This window comes from Gossypium raimondii, chromosome 8, assembly GCF_025698545.1.
Source record: "Gossypium raimondii isolate GPD5lz chromosome 8, ASM2569854v1, whole genome shotgun sequence".
Taxonomy (NCBI): domain Eukaryota; kingdom Viridiplantae; phylum Streptophyta; class Magnoliopsida; order Malvales; family Malvaceae; genus Gossypium; species Gossypium raimondii.
In genome coordinates, this window is record NC_068572.1 from 10,436,573 (window position 1) to 10,448,405 (window position 11,833).

The following is an 11,833-nucleotide window of genomic DNA, read 5'->3' on the forward strand; positions in this document are numbered from 1 at the left end:
AATTCGACTAAGACAAGTGCACATATAAATTAATATTATAGTTACAATGAGAAAATATTATTTTCCCACGAAGACTAAAAGTACTAGTAATTATTGACTTTCAATTATTTAACCGAATAATTCGAGTGATCAATAAAAAACTAAATTTAAGTAATTTAATTAACTAACTAACACGATAAAGAACAAATTAGGAAAATAATCGATAATGTGGTCTCGACATGTATAACCAAAGCAAGTTCTAGAATAACAAATCAAGGTGACATACTCACAACTAAAAATAAAATGAGCACGAAAGAAATATATGCTTTATAGGCTCAAAAGCTCATAAAAAATTATGGTTTTGAGGTTAAACTTGTGTGTAGAAGCCCAAATTTGCCCGGGCCCGTACCAAATAAACCAAACCAAAATCAATTAACAGTCTATAAGTCCAAAAAATTTACCCAAATACAAGCCCAACTACCCAAACCCAATTCAGCCCAAAATAAACCTAGCCCATAAGCTAAACTAGTGACAGAAACCCTAACCTACCCTAGCCACCAACTGTTCTGCCGCCGCCGCTCCTTCAGTGCCGCACGTCTGCCCTCTGCCACCACCAACTCAGCCACCAACTCAGCTACCAACTCTGCCACCTGCACCTGCAAAATCAAAGAGGAAGTGACAGCAAATAATAATAGAGAAAAAGTGTAAAATGGCTATAAAAGCCAAGCAAAAAATCATTGTAAGGGGGGGTTCATCATTGTAATAGGGTTTTTTTATTTCTTCTTCTTTTCTTTCTGTTAAAAACTGAATCTGCTGTAAGGAAGGATTTCCTCTTCCCTTTTTTTTACAAACAGAAGAGAAATAAAAATCCAAGAAAAAAAGAAGAGAAACGAAAAGGTTTTCCTAGTTTTCTAATTTCATTCATTTATTATTTTGTTTTTCTACTTTTGATTTGTAATAATATACATATTATAAATATATATATAACACAAAAAAAAGTAAAAAAAATATACCTTTTTTGAATTTTTCGGCAACCGTGTACGGTGGCCGGCGCGGCGGGGCTGACGGTGGTCGATGCCGGTTTCTCGCCGGATTCTGGGCAATGCCCAGAGAATGCAGAGAGAGAGAGAGAGCTTTCTCTCTGATTTTTTTTAAAAATGAAGAAGCTGTTTGTTTTTTTTGTTTTTTTAATATTTATATTAAACACAAAACGGCGCCGTTTTGGTAAAGGGGGATCCGCGCGTCGACCCGACCCAGAGGGTCCACGTGTTTTTGCTGGAGGGGATATTTGCGCGCGCAGTCCCTCCTATTTTGCGATGTGTTGCAATTCGGCCCTTTTTCATTATTTTCTTTTATTTTTAATTTAGCCCCATAATTTCATTCTTGCTTCAATTAGTCCGCTGCAGCACCGCGTTTTGGGAACTCTGTCTATTTACTGTTTTGGTCCCTCTCTGTTTGGCGCGAGTTGTAATTTAATCCTTTTTTGTTTTTTATTTTGAATTGGCCCTGTATCTTTGTATTTATTGCGATTCAGTCTATTTTTAGCATCTTTTATTATTTAGCTAATTATTTTTAACATTATTATTTTTAATATTTTTACTATTATTATTATTATTATTATTATTATTATTATTATTATTATTATTATTATCATCATCTTTACTATTATTATTAATATTAATGTTATTATTATTATCATTATATTTCTATTTATATTTACTTATGTAATTTTAAATGTATGTGCCATATTATATTATAGTATTATTATATAAGTGCTTATATATATTTCATATATAATTTATTTAATATATATATTAAATACTTTTATATATACATATTTATATACATATATCTATATACTCTTTTCCTCATGAATATATGTATACATACTCATATATATTTTTATTTTATTTTATTTTAATAATTTTAAAACATACATATACATATTTTTCATATTTTTATAAATTTATGTGTGTACACATGTTTTTATAACATACATACTTATATAGTATATATTTTTTAGCATTTTATAATCTATATACATATATATGTGTAAATACTTATATTTTATATCTTATAATTCATATATACATCTTTCATATTTTCATAATTTTATGTATATACATATATATATATATTTCCCTTATATGTACATACATATTTTTCATATTTTATGATTTTCATATATTTTCCTTTATTTTTTATGTTCATTTATGTATTTATTTATATGTCCATTTTATGCTTTCGTTTATTTATTTATTTATTTGCTATGGTATATGCATGATTGATTTATTTTATCATTCGTTTTTGTTCTTTTTTTTATTCACATTATCATGTTTATTATTCCATTATGCATATAAATATCATATTTCAAAAAAGGAAAATATTTCTAATTGAAGCAATATTTAGCGTTTGGAAATTCGAGAAAACATACCCTAATGTGCTGGGTTTCGATTTTTCTCGTTCAACCAAATAACTAAGTATCCTTTTAAAAATTTCAAAATAAGGCAATGTTTTGCGTTTGGAAATTCGAGAAAACGTGCCCTAATGTGCTGGGTTTCGATTTATCTCGTTCAACCAAATAGCCAAATATCCTTCCAAAAATTTCAAAATAAGGCAATCTTTTGCGTTTGGAAATTCGAGGAACGTGCCCTAATGCGCGGGGTTTCAATTTCTTGTTTAACCAAATAGCCAAATATCCTCTTGAATTTGAATCCATGCCATTCGAGTTTTTTAAGGATCGTATTTTAAATTTCTTTAAAGTTTTCAATATTCGACTTTAAGACATTAACTAATCAACTAGGTACCAATTTTGGGCGTATCGAGGGTGCTAATCCTTCCTCGTGCGTAACCGACTCCCGAACTCGTTTTTCTGAATTTCGTGGATCAAACTTGTTGTTTTAATAAAATCAAATCGTTTATTAAAAACAACCACTTTTCGAGGTGATCCGATCATACATCATCAAAAAGGATCGATGGCGACTCCCATTTTCGTTTTCATTTTCAAAAAACCCAAGTCAACCCCGTTTTCATCAAAAAATGGTGTCAACAACTTGACGACTCCACTAGGGACCGCTACGATGAGTCAAACCACGAGTTGATTACTTTTTGTCTTTTTGTCAAAAATCAAAAACTTAGTTTAAATATACGATCTTTTTGTTGCATTTTTATTACGGTCTTCATCATTGTGATTTATAATCGCTATGTTCGTTTAAGTTCGGATATATTTCTGCGCATTGCATTGCATGACCTTTGGTCACACCCTTTTAAGTGGGAGTGAGAAGCTACTCCTTCGTGAGGTTTTCACCTCCGTGCAGGATAGCGGATCGCTTTTGGGATACATCCGTACCTATATCTTCGTGAGATTTTCATCTCCGTGCAGCCATAGGGAAATGTATTCCCCTGAACTGAACTCGGTCCATATGAGCCTATAATGGGTGAGAATCGAGGAATCTGCTAGTTCGGGTCCCTTGACTTTAGAGCCAAACCGCATGTAGAAGACCTTAGGAACCCATCCTAAGTAGAGCCATTCCAAAACCCTATGGCTTGCTCGATTAGGTTTTCCTTGTTTACTTATGTTTTGTACTAACCCCTCTTGTTGTGTTTTGATTGTGATTGCATTGCATTTGCATCTTAGGAAGGAGATGTTGATTCAAGTTCGATTACTAAATTAGAAAGCTTGTCATGGAATACGGATTTCTTGATAAAGTGGAAAATAATACGACTTCCTGAATATATTCTGAGAAACACAAGAAGGACGATGGAAGAGTTCGTGACCTTGCTTCGTGGCCTAAAGATTCAAGGCGATTGTCTAAGAGCCTTCGATGTTCCAACTCCCTTAGAGAAGCTGACAAGCCTTATGAAGATGGGCAGATGAGGGATCGCGACCAAGATCAAGAAAAGGAGCTAGCCGTAGCATCTATTGGAAATTGGTGAGATTACCACAAACATACGGATAAAGAAAAATATCGATGTTGTCTCTTGGAATATAAGGACGAGGCCGTACATGCATCTACTTTATGTAAAGGAATTTGCTTTCTAGAAAAGTTTTCTAAATGTAATTGAATCAGAATCAACGTCTCTTTAGGCATTCATTTCATGCATTTGCATTACATGCATTAAAGTCCATTGAAAGAGTCTAATTGAGTAAATTTATTACAGCTAATCTGGAAAATCGACCAACCAAACACCTTTACGGTACTCGTCGCAAAACTTAAGAAATGGATCAAAGCTTAGAAAACTGGAGCAAATGCAAAAAGAAATGCAAGAACAACTACAAAAGCAAATGAAGTAGAAAATGGAAAAGATTCAGCAAGATATGACACAAAAGGTGCTAGAATCTCAAAATGACATGATGACTAAGTTGACGCAATTATTAACCAAAGAAGTAAATAAGGGGAAAAGTCCTATGGTTAATAATGAAGAAGAAAACAATGATGAATCTCTCTATCCTCCTGACTTTACGCCTCTGTATGGGCAGACCCAAACTGAGGTGCACCCGCGCAAATCCTCTGTCACGATCATGCCTCAGCAATTTCAGGGCAGTGCCCCAATGAACTTCCAAAATAGACCGAGCTCTAACCTTGGGAATAACCTTGTCAATCTCGCTATCCCTGATTTCGATGAAATGGCTGAAAAGGACAAAGCAAATGAAGAATTGCCAAAACAGTGGGAAGATAGATGTAAATGGTTAGAGGAAAAATTCAAGGCCTTGGAAAGCGCCGATGGTCACCATGGAATTGACGCTAAAGATCTAAACTTAGTCCCCGACTTAGTACTTCCTCCCAAATTCAAAATGCCTGAATTTGAAAATTACAATGGAACTAGTAGCCCCGAAGCCCACATCACCATATTTTGCAGAAGGATAACTGGCTACGTCAATAATGATCAGCTGCTAACACACTGCTTCCAAGACAGCTTAGTAGGGGCAGCGTCCAAATGGTACAATCAATTGGGCCGTACCGAGATTGGTTCATAGAGGGATCTAGCACAGGCATTCATGAAACAATACGGCCACGTAACGGATATGACCCCCAATAGAATCACCTTGCAAAACATGGAAAAGAAGTCAAACAAAATTTTAGGCAGTATGCACAGAGGTGGAGGGAGATTGCAGCCCAAGTTCAGCTGCCACTCCTAGAGAAGGAAATGACGATGCTCTTCATCAACACACTGAAAGCCCCATTCATCACGCACATGTTGGGAAGTGCTTCAAAGAGTTTCTCAGATATAATCATGAATGGTGAAATGATTGAAAACGCCATCAGAAATGGAAGAATAGAGGGTGGAGAGAGTAACAGAAAGTCAGTTTCAAAGAGAAAAGAAGATGAAATGAATAACATAAGTTACTCAAGGTTAGTAAGTCATCCAGGTAAAGGGGTCGCTAGTCAACAAAGTTCACTGAGACCAGAATCTGGAGTAAAACAAAGTACTGAGAAGCTCCAGTTCACACCAATTCTGATGTCGTATAAGGAGCTGTATCAACGCTTATTTGATGCGCACATTGTTGCCCCTTTCTACTCAAAACCCCTGCAACCTCCGTACCCCAAATGGTATGATACGAATGCACAGTGTGATTATCATGCAGGAATTGGGGGACATTCGATAGAAAATTGCACCGTCTTTAAAAAGCTTGTTGAAAGGCTCATCAATATGGGTGTTGTCAAGTTTGATGACTCCAGTGCAGAAAATCCATTACCCAATCATAATTGACAATGGAGTGAATGCAATGCATGAGGAAGAGTGGGAAATGTTCATCAACGAAAAAGTAACTGAAGAAGGGACCTTGTTAGATATCCGCCCTTATAACCCTGGGAGTGTTCTAAGCAAATAGACTGCGGAAGAAATCCCTGTAGTTTTTAGAGCTTATTTAGAGTAATGTTCAGAACATTTTTGTTGTTTTTAGCCTAAAAGTGATAGAAATTCCTTTGTGAAATAGGCTCATGTCGGAACGTTATTACTCTAATGAAATATATCTTTGCGATCATTTTTGAGCCAATGTTCTTTCATTCTTTTTGAATAATTATTTCTGATTATTTCATTCTTCTGGATTTTCTTCCACATCATTCATTCATTCATAATCATGTTGTATAAATAATTTCTCATAAATTTATACATTCTTTTGTATATTCTTTGGTACTTATTATGAGTCCCTAGATATCAATGACATGAATGACACTGCTACAGACTCAGATTTTCCTCTTGAACGAGGCATGTGTTTAGACGGATCTCATGACTTTGGAAATGACATAGATCGTAGCTTTTCTCCGGACTTGGTGAGGAGGGTAGAACAAAGGGAGAAATAGATCCTACCTCTCAAGGAATCATTAGAAATTGTGCGCTTGGTGAAGATTAGAATTGACCTGACTGCAAAGACGAAGCAAGGCCTTGTTGAGTTACCTATAGAGTTCAAATATGTCTTTGTATGATCATACCAGGATATGCTCGAGTTAACCGCTGATAATGAAATCTGCACAATGGCGCGATGTCAGAAATTTACAGTATGAACGGTGTAATTCTTTGCCGGGGCAATGCCTTTCTCGTTGGGTCAGCATAGCTTTGCCCGTTTGAAGTCAAGTTTCTGTCCCTTCAAGATGCTATCGGATTTTATCCTGATTAAGAAGGAACATCCAAAGTTTTCTGTCATAGTGGCGCCCCAAAAGGCTCTATATCAAGGAAAATTCTTCAAAAAGGGATAACAAGGACTTGCCTAATCCTATGGGTTCAGATCCAATTCAAAAGAAAATCCAAATCAAAATCAAAAGCAGAAAAAAAAAGAAAAAGGAAAATTAAAATCAAAAATAAAAGAAAAAGAAGAAAAAGGAGAGGTCAAGGCGAAATCCCGCAAAGGGCGCTTTGACCAAAGGTGGATTTGAGTTGAAAACCCGAAAAGAGCGACTCAAATTTTGAGCAAAATGGGGCAGGGACATCACCATTATTGAAGACTTCCAATGGGCAATACTTCATTTTTGATATCATTAGTTACTTCGTCAAACGGGTAGAGACTGCTTCATGCGTTAATGTCATCATATGCCGATATAGAATTACAGAGAAGATGGTATCATGAATGATAGCACGATAACTGAGGTTTGTGATCAATTCAAAATCAGACATCACAGTTCATCACTGTAATGAATTGCAAACAATGACTGAGACTTACGAAGGTTGGCATGTGAGGTTACCATCTGCTTTCCTCGTTTTTCGAATAGTTATCGGGACTTTGACTGGGGCAACACTGTTTTCTCTGGTTTACAAGACGGAAGTAGTTCTACCTATTGAAGTAGAAATCCTTGTTCTCTAGTTTCAGTTGAGCAAAATGAATCCAATCTGATCAAGAGGAAAAAGACTAAAAGCTATTTAGCAGAGTCAGATGTGCCAAAGGCAAATGATACAAGCCCATGACAAACAGGGTCGTCCCAGAGAATTCCACAAGAGGGCTGAATGTTGAAAGAAGATCCTTCCTCAACGAAAGGATTCTAGAGGGAAATGAATGACAAACTGGGAATGTCCCTATGTTGTAAAGATGACCATTTTTTAAAGGAGCACTGATCCTGAGTGAGATTGCTAATCCTATAAACTCAGATCCAGTCAAGAAACACTTCGTTTAAAGAAGAGGAAAGGACCAAGGTGAAAACCCGCAAAGGGCACTTTGAGTTGGGGAAAAAAGTGAAAATGAAAAATGGAAAATGAAAAATGGAGAGGCTAAGGGGAAAACCCGCAAAGGGCACCTTAGGCCAAAGGGGATTTGAGTTGAAAACTCAATCAGAGCAATTCAAATTTTGATCAGAATAGGGCATGAGGTAATCAGAGCAATTCAAATTTTGATCAGAATGGGGCATGAGGTAATCAGAGCAATTAAAATTTTGATCAAATTGGTGCATGTGGTGATCTTGTTATACCTGAATCAACAAGAAAGGGTAGGCGACATCTTGGGGCATCGACAAAGCAATGTAGATCTCCTAAACACATGTCAAACTCAGAATGATCTTCAAAAAGTTTGTACAGAGAAGTTCAAGCTGCGATATCTGGGGCACCCAATTCTCATATTATTTATATTGAATTTGTTGTTCTTGGAATACTTTATTCTTTTCCAAGATATGCATTCCCAATCAATTTCTTTATTATCCTTCTTTACTATTCTGGATAATTTATTCATTTTGAGTTATGCTCAGAACCAGCTTTATTCTTATCCATTGTTATGCCTTTTTTGCAAGCATGTTGCATTGGAATAATGATTAATGGACTAATAAAATGTTCACAAAGGAAGTTTTACATATTACTCTGAAAAGTTTCTAAATAATATAGGAGCCTAAAGCAGGACTATTGTTTAGAACACACCAATTTTAAAGGTTTGAAATTTGAGAAGGAATAGTCTAAATTTAGACTTTCTCTTTGGATTTTTGTTTTCAAATGCGTTGATTGACAAGGCGCCATGTTGGTGACAAAACTTAAATAAACAAGCAAGCAATGATTATCAGGCAATAGTAAGAGGTTACCTCGGAGAAGAGATCCTTCATTTGCACAAGAGTATGACACCTTGGGAATGGTGTGAGAAACCAGAACGATTCACGTCATGTATCCTTGAATTGTGATAGGAGAAGATTGAGGAAAAGCCACATATTTCTACCATTGGGTTGTAGTGGGAGAATGATGGTACAAATTTTGGAGTCCCAGTGGATTGAACTATGAGGTTCACAGTGGGGGGCAACTTGGCTAAATGTTTCTTCAGAAAAGCCAATCAAGTAAGAAGGCGTCGTAACACGTCAGTCACAAAACCTTAGTAAACTTCGAGAAATGACAACCTAAGCGAGATCATTCATGAAAAACATAAAATTCTGCATTCATGCAAACACCATTCACACATGTCGGGTTAGGAGCAGTTGATTCATTTTGATCATGCCATCCTAACCATTAGGCATAATTAGGTTCATTATACAGGTCATGTTCCCCAGAGAACAGATCAGTAAAGATAGCAGATCTGGCCTTCTTGCATTGACAGTAAAGTTGATCGAAAACAAAGCCTTACTTCCCAAGCAGTGCAGTGGAGCAGATTAAAGCCACAACGGTGAATCTTGCTTTCCCTGACATTGCGGTTAAAAAGATTAAAGCTACATCAGCAAATCTTACCTCTCAGGCGGTGCAGTGGAATAGATTAAAGCCACAACGGTGAATCTTGTCTCCCTGACGTTACGATTAAAAAGATTAAAGCTACAGCAGCGAATCTTACCTCCTAGGTGGTGCAGTGGAACAGATTAAAACCACATCGGTGAATCTTGCTTCCCCTACATTGCAGTTAAAAAAATTAAATCCACATCGATGAATCTTGATTAAAGCTACAACAGCGAATCTTACTCCCCAAGCGATGCAGTGGAACAGATTAAAGCCAAATTGGTGAATCTTGTTTCTCTGACATTGTAGTTAAAAAGATTAAAGCCACAATGGCAAATCTTACTTTCCAAAAGTTACGAGTTACAAATCCTATCTCCCTGATATTACAGTGGAGTGGATCGAAGAACCAAAGTCTTATCCCCCTGAAGATGCAGTGGGGAAAATTGAAGGTACAAATCTTATCTCCCTGAGGTTGCAGTGGAGCAGATTGATGCAGATAATCCTATCTCCCTGAAGTTGCAGAGGAGCGGATTAAAGTAATAGATCTTATCTCTCTGAAGTCGCAGTAGAGTAGATCGTATCCAGTCTTATCTTCCTGAAGTTGCAGTGGAGTAGACGAAAGAAATCAATCCTATCTTCCTGAAGTTGAAGTGGAGCGGATTAAAGCCACAAATCTTATCTCTCTAAAGTTGCAGTAGAGCAGATCACATACAATCTTATCTCCCTGAAGTTGCAATGGAGCAGACGAAAGAAATCAATCCTATCTCCCTGAAGTTGCGGTGGAGAGGATCAAAACCACAGATCTTATCTCTCTGAAGTTGCAGTAGAGTAGATCGCATCCAGTCTTATCTCCCTGAAGTTGCAGTGGAGCAGACGAAAGAAATAAATCTTCTCTCCCTGAAGTTGCAGTGGAAGAGACTAAAACAAAAAACCTCACCCCCCCTGAAGTTACAGCAGAATGGATTCAAGCTACAAGCCATATCTCTTTGAAGTACGGTCGAGTGGATTGAAGCAACAAGACCCAGTGGACTGGAATGAGGCTAATTGAAGAAGAGAAGCGTCAAAAGAAGTCAAGACTCAGCGGGACAGGGCAAAATTGGTCTTTCTTAGTCTTTGCTCTGTTCTCGTTACACGACAACAAGCAAAGAGGGGTAGCTGTAGAAGCCCAAATTTGCCCGGGCCCGTACCAAATAAACCAAACCAAAATCAATTAACAGTCTATAAGTCCAAAAAATTTACCCAAATACAAGCCCAACTACCCAAACCCAATTCAGCCCAAAATAAACCTAGCCCATAAGCTAAACTAGTGACAGAAACCCTAACCTACCCTAGCCACCAACTGTTCTGCCGCCGCCGCTCCTTCAGTGCCGCACGTCTGCCCTCTGCCACCACCAACTCAGCCACCAACTCAGCTACCAACTCTGCCACCTGCACCTGCAAAATCAAAGAGGAAGTGACAGCAAATAATAATAGAGAAAAAGTGTAAAATGGCTATAAAAGCCAAGCAAAAAATCATTGTAAATGGGGGGTTCATCACTGTAATAGGGTTTTTTTTCTCTTTTATTTCTTAGGGTTTTTTTTCTCTTTTATTTCTTCTTCTTTTCTTTCGGTTAAAAACCGAATCTGCTGTAAGGAAGGATTTCCTCTTCCCTTTTTTTTACAAACAGAAGAGAAATAAAAATCCAAGAAAAAAAGAAGAGAAACGAAAAGGTTTTCCTAGTTTTCTAATTTCATTCATTTATTATTTCATTTTTCTACTTTTGATTTGTAATAATATACATATTATAAATATATATAACACAAAAAAAGTAAAAAAATATACCTTTTTTGAATTTTCCCGGTGGCCGGCGCGGTGGGGCTGACGGCAGTCGATGGCGGTTTCTCGCCGGATTCTGGGCAATGCCCGGAGAATGCAGAGAGAGAGAGAGAGATTTCTCTCTGATTTTTTTTAAAAATGAAGAAGCTATTTGTTTTTTTGGTTTTTTTAATATTTATATTAAACACAAAACGGTGCCGTTTTGGTAAAGGGGGATCCGCGCGTCGACCCGACCCGACCCAGAGGGTCCGCGTGTTTTCGCTGGAGGGGATATTTGCGCGCGCAGTCCCTCCTATTTTGCGATGCGTTGCAATTCGGCCCTTTTTCATTATTTTCTTTTATTTTTAATTTAGCCCCATAATTTCATTCTTGCTTCAATTTAGTCCGCTGCAGTGCCGCGTTTTGGGAACTCCGTCTATTTATTGTTTTGGTCCCTCTCTGTTTGGCGCGAGTTGCAATTTAATCTTTTTTTGTTTTTTTATTTCGAATTGGCCCTGTATCTTTGTATTTATTGCGATTCAGTCTATTTTTAGCATCTTTTATTATTTAGCTAATTATTTTTAACATTATTATTTTTAATATTTTTACTATTATTATTATTATTATTATTATTATTATTATTATTATTATTATTATTATTATTATTATTATCATCATCATCTTTACTATTATTATTAATATTAATGTTATTATTATTATCATTATATTTCTATTTATATTTACTTATGTAATTTTAAATGTATGTGCCATATTATATTATAGTATTATTATATAAGTGCTTATATATATTTCATATATAATTTATTTAATATATATATTAAATACTTTTATATATACATATTTATATACGTATATCTATATACTCTTTTCCTCATGAATATATGTATACATACTCATATATATTTTTATTTTATTTTATTTTAATAATTT